This window comes from Leptonychotes weddellii, chromosome 6 (assembly GCF_054177405.1).
Source record: "Leptonychotes weddellii isolate Sample4059 chromosome 6, ASM5417740v2, whole genome shotgun sequence".
Lineage (NCBI taxonomy): Eukaryota > Metazoa > Chordata > Mammalia > Carnivora > Phocidae > Leptonychotes > Leptonychotes weddellii.
The window spans coordinates 28,461,673-28,467,672 of NC_138374.1; the positions used below are offsets into that span (position 1 = coordinate 28,461,673).

At 44.7% G+C, this 6,000-nt stretch overlaps 1 protein-coding gene across 5 annotated transcripts in view; it reads left to right on the plus strand.

Annotated features, from left to right (window-relative positions):
- The window catches only part of PIK3AP1 (phosphoinositide-3-kinase adaptor protein 1), a 115,764-nt gene that overhangs the window by 105,536 nt on the left and 4,228 nt on the right, over nucleotides 1–6,000 (plus strand). The gene's annotated exons all lie outside the window — the stretch shown is intronic.

Consider the following 6,000-nt stretch of genomic DNA (forward strand, 5'->3'; position numbering starts at 1 on the left):
GAGAAAGGGGCCTCGGGAATGAAAGCCTAGGCTTGTCTTAGGTGTTTATTTTTTTGATATCTAAAATATAATGGGGGGGATGATTAAAAGGTGGAAGCTTGGGGCGCCTGGGTGGCTCAGTCGTTAAGCGTCTGCCTTCGGCTCAGGTTATGATCCCAGGGTCCTGGGATCGAGCCCCACATCGGGCTCCCTGCTCCGTGGGAAGCCTGCTTCTCCCTTTCCCACTCCCCCAGCTTGTGTTCCCTCTCTCACTGTGTCTCTCTCTGTCAGATAAATAAATAAAATCTTTAAAAAAAAAAAATAAAAAAATAAAAGGTGGAAGCTTTCTTTTTTTCAACCAGGGTTGTTTTTTTTTTTAATGTTGAAACTTAAATGAATCTCGTCAGTGCAATTTGTTGAGAAAGTGCAACAAGGAAGCTTTTCTTCTGGTTTTCTGGAAAGAGAAGCTGACTGTGCGCTAGGTGTCTGTCCACTTCTCCCTTTGCTGTTCACCCCCCTTAGCGTGTGCTCCCAGTAACATTCACGTACTGACACTTGTTACACAGAGCCCCGCAATCGCAAGCCGTGTCACGTTCACCGGCGTGTTTCCTTGGTGTAGACTAGAGGTCACATAGTAGAATGTTAGTCCTGGAAGGACCCGTAGCGATAATCTGGTCCATTCCCCTGAATTGGCATAATGTGCTGTTGCTTGAAAATTATATAGTTGGTAATTGGGGAGGGGTGTTTATGGAGAACTATAGCAATAAATGCTAATCTGTATTGAGTGTGTACTATCTACTAGGTATTATGTTCAACACACTGAATGCATTATCTTAATTCCTTCCACAACTCTTAGAGATAGATATTTAGGATTATCCCATTTTGCAGATATACATACTGGGTCTTGGACTAGATCAAGACTTGTTCTGTGTGGCAAACCCGGGTGTGCCTGACTGGAGGCTCTAGTGTCTTAGTCATTTTGTGACACCTGTTCAAGAAGGTCAGGGTGTCAATAGGAGGAGATCCAAGACCTAAGACCTCTTATTCCTAAAGATTGTAGAGTTTGGAGGCAGTTAACTAATTGCACCAAGATGAAAATAGTGGTTAGTTTGAAACTATAGCTGCAAGACTCTGTGGGCTTTTGTTAATGGGAGAGGAAAAGAGAACAACCAGGAAAACAGGTTCCAGAAATTAAAGGATAGAAATTGGGATACATATAAATATGTAAAAGAGATGGCTGATAAACTTTTGGGGGAGTCTGGAAGCATGTTGTGATACAAATGGGAGCAAAAAAGAGGAAAACACTTTTACTAAAGAAATAGTGTTTGCAAAGAAATCTGTAATTGATAGAGCTTGGCATTTGGGTTCCTTTTTGGTGTGAAGAAAGATTAGCAAATACGCAATTGTTTTGTAAGTATGTATGCAATTCGCATAATAAGATGAGGAGATGTTTGAAAAAATAATAAAGCCAATAAATGGCTTCCATGCTTGACCCGCTGACAGACAGGAGGGGAGGCTCACCTTGGGGGTCTCCTCTCCCCTTCCAGATCTGGGAATCAGTAACTGTTCTTTGGCCATGTCTCCTGAGTGCCTCTGCTCTCAAACAGCACTGGGGGTGCACTGCTTGTTGCCCCCTCCCAGTCCTGGTTCCTTCTCTGCTCACTCCACATGCTGTCCCCAGAACTTGAGCTGCCAGTGAGGACTCCAAGCTTCCACGTCTACCTCAGCCCTCTGTTTCCTACTCTCTGCTAGCAACCTCGACCCAGATGCCCCACAGATATCTCAAACACAGCCCATGCAAAACTGAATTAATCCCACCTGCCATTCTCTGCCTCAAACTCTTCTTCTGGTGAGTTCCCAGCCTGCGTTAATGGCACGGTTCTCTCACTTCCCCAAGCACCAAACCCAGGAGTCATCCTCCAACCCTGCCTCCCTGGCAGCTCCCACAGAGCATGTCTCCAGGCTCTGTCCGTTCTGCTGCCCTTTCAGCTCTCAGATCCACCCCCTCTCCATCTGCCTGTGCCGATGTTCATCCTCGTAGACCCACACTTACCTCCCTCCTCCACGTTACTGCCAGAGTGCGCTTTCTAGATCAGAAATTGCTGATGATGTCACTTCCTGGCATAAAAGCTTTCACATTTAATGCTGTAGTTTTTAGCATTAAAAACTGTCTAGCCTCAAGTCCCACCTTCTCCTGTATTCACTGATGCTCCACCCCTGCATTCCCAGTGAGCTGTGCCATTTAGAACTGTGTCTTTGCCTGGAATGCTGTCTCCCTACTCCTTTCCAACCTCTGCTTAGAAAATTCTTGCACATCCTTTAGGATTCAGTCTAGTCATTACCTCCTCTATGAAGCCTTCCCTAATATTCCTATGCAGAATGAGCCTTCTTATGGTTCTCCAAATACCTCTATTATAATTCATTCCACGTTATGGCCCTTGTTTATGTATCTGTTTCCTCAAGTGGATGGTGAGCCTTGAAAGAATAGAAACTGTTTTTGACTAAAACATTTTTCTTACTGTCCCCAACCCCAGTGCTTAGCACAGTAACTGGAACACAGTAGGAACTTAATAAATATTTATCGTGTAAGGGAATTACTGGATGGACGAGAGATTGGTACTGTTTGTGTTAGACTACCCATCTCTTGAAGAGTTAGCCATCAGGTCATCTGCCACAGGGCAGGTGGGTCATAGATTAGTGGAAAGAGGCTTCACACTCCCACCTTTAAGTTCTTAATGTATTTCAAAGTCAGGGAAGGCAGATGGTGACAAGAACAGGAGCAGATGCATTATACCTCTGAACAGCATGTCCCTTGCAGGGCATTAGTCCTTAGAGAGTGGGCAGTTAACAATATCACACTCTTCACAGGTGAGGTCCTGCCAGTTGACCAAAAAAACCAAAACCAGACAAACAAAACCCCAAAACAAAACCCCACATCTTACTGAGCCATTGCTACTTTGCTTTTTAAGCATATTTTGCCATTCACTAGTGATTTGTCAGTCACTAACAATTTGTGCACTCCCCTTTAAGGCAAAGCCAGGGTCCTGTGTAATCAGAACACTCTTCTGGAGGCCTCCTGCAGTGCCAGAGGTTAATACTTTAGATGCAGACTTGTGAAGAGGTCTGTGGAGTCCCTAGGAGGGGCTGGAGTGGTCAGGGAGTGAGGGTACTTGGGACAGAAGCTATTTACTAATAGGGAAGTTTAAAAATATTTTCAACAATGTTATGATCATACAAAAACATACCAGCTAAATAACAGTCCTGCTTTGAAAGAACATTAACCAACATCAAGATTGCTGGGTTCTTGAACCAAACTCGTCAGCCGCAAGACCTTACTCTCAACAGGGAGGAGAAAACAGCCAGTTCTTAGGTACCTCTGGGCACTTGTGTTTCCAACTCCAGCTCCCCAGTGTCCTGCAGAGGCTGTCTCCCCACAGACCAGCCCTCGATTCTGATTTAATACGCTTTACTTCCATGGTTCTGGTATGTCTAGAATCACAAATCCATTTCCCTGAGATAGGACTTCCAATCCTAGGTTGGGATTGTTCATCAGAATAAAATACAGAAATAAGTTGCTTGTAGGCCTACCCCAGCTGCAGAATGGAACAGCAGAGAGAGAGGAAAAGGGGCCAGCAGGGCATCATGACTGTCTTTATGGTGGACGATAAATTGTAAGGCTCATGGAGCATCCATGGGAAAAAGACTAAGAACAGATCTTTATTCATAATAATAAAATTATTAGCTTTACTTCTTGAGTGCCTACTCTAAGGCACAACTGGGCTACCTACTTTCAGTTGTCATCTCCAGGCCTCACACAACACTCTCATGTACATATCTGTAGGTACTTCTGTTGGGCTGATGAGAAATATGTTCAGAGAAATTGGAACTTGTCCTTCAGCTGTGTGCATAGTTGCCTTTGCTATATGTTCCCGTAGGTTCTGAACTTCCTCTATCAAAATAGTGCAGTTTACCGATTGTTTCTATTGTCTGTTTTATCCATTACTTTCTTAGCACTGTGAGGGCAGGATCCATGTCCATTGAACTTGCTGCTATATCCCATGCTCAGGAGTAGACACATAGTAGATAAATGTTTTTTGAGAGGGAGGGAGGGAGGGAAGGTAAGAAGGAAGGAAAGAAGCAAGCAAGCAAACAAGCAATCCAGGAAGCCAAGAAGCCTAAGCTTACTCAGGTGATGAGTGGTATTACCTGACTTTCCTTCAGCCTTCTCCGGTAAGCCCTGGTTCATAGGGCAGGTTGGGAATGCAGAAGGAGACGGTCCATTTGTTTTTTCTGGATAAAGAGGCAACTACACAAAACCACCTACTTCCAGAGGCCACAGCAGGGCCTCCTGAGGATGTTTGTGGCAGTTCTTTTCTATTCTTGCTTCCCTGCCTTGTTCCTGAGACAGCCCCTCTTTCTTCAACTCTTTTGTCATTTCCTTGACCTACGTAAAACTTGCATACAAGAGACATTTAGTAAATATTTAATCATTGGTTCATTCAATCCTCAACTATGCACCTCCAGGATAGCACAGTTCAATTACAGCACCTGACAAAGCTCTCTTTCTTGATTTATTGACTTGCTTCCAAGAGAATCAAATATTGGTTTTACGGCACACATGTGGAAACACCAGCCACAATTGTTGAACCTCTCTGTAAATAGACTCACCCAGGTCTATCTGGAATGGCATTTAGGACTGTTTAAAAGCCATCCAGAATAACATGGAGGGGGGCTTCTAGGAAAGTAAATGTGGAGTTGGGATAACACACTTAGTGGTCCCATGAGGAAGTAGTTGTGAGAAGCAGACTTTAGAAATTCTTAATTCTTCTCTCAAGGGACCCCCTCCTACAGTATGTCTCCTGCCTGGCTGCATATTTGAATCACTGGTGTTTTAAAATACAGGCTTTATTATTATTATTATTTTAAAGATTTTATTTATCTGAGAGAGAGAGATCGAGATCATGAGCAGTGGGGAGGGGTAGAGGGAGAAGCAGACTCCCTGCTGAGCAGGGAACCGGATGCAGGAATCAGTCCCAGAGTCCTGGGATCATGATCTGAGCCAAAGGTAGATGCTTAACCAACTGAGCCCAAGGCTTTATTATTATTTAGGTATGGTAAGATAAACAGATCAGGAGACAACTGTTCTTGAGAAGATAGTTTGTTGTACTCATACATCCAAGAGGAGGGGGCATATTATGCCATGGGGGCCCGCTGGGGAAGTACCAGGTTTAGTCAGGAGAAAGGCAGTGGAGTTGGGGAACAGGGCCAGAGCTTCCATTGTGGTTTCTGCAGGAGGGTACAAGGAAGGTAGAGTAAGCAGATTTACGATTGGCTAGTTTGAGTAATTTCAGTGGGCTCTGGGGCAAATGTCCCTAGCTGTCTGGCACCTGGCACTCCTGGCCCACGTGTGATTAGGGCAGATGGATAGTGGCCCAAATGCGGGAGCCCATAAAGGAAGTGGCTGGGGTATAGGCTGGGACTGGTTAGTTTGCATATGAAAGGTGTGCTCGGCAGCAAGTTGCTATCTATAAGAATTAGTTTGCCGTGGGAGGGACAGTCCCTCCAGGATTAGCAAGCCTCCAGGTATCAATGCATCAGAAAATAAAAGGCAGGGGTGCCTCGGTGGCTCAGTTGGTTAAACATCTGCCTTCGGCTCAGGTCGTGATCCCAGGGTCCTGGGATCGAGCCCCACATTGGGCTCCCTGCTCGGTGGAAAGCCTGCTTCTCCTTCTCCCTCTGCCTACTGCTCTGCCTACTTGTGCTCTCTCTCTCTCTGTCAAGTAAATAAATAAAATCTTAAAAAATAAATAAGTAAAAAATAAATAAAAGACGTGGTTAATATAACTTGCTGGGGGAGGGACGCTTAAAAAAATTGTGATGCTTCTCTGGAAAACTGTATGGAGGTTCCTCAAAAAGTTGAAAATAGAGCTACCATACGATCCAGCAATTGCACTACTGGGTATTTACCCCAAAGATACAAAAGTAGGGATCCGAAGGGGTACGTGCACCCCGATGTTTATA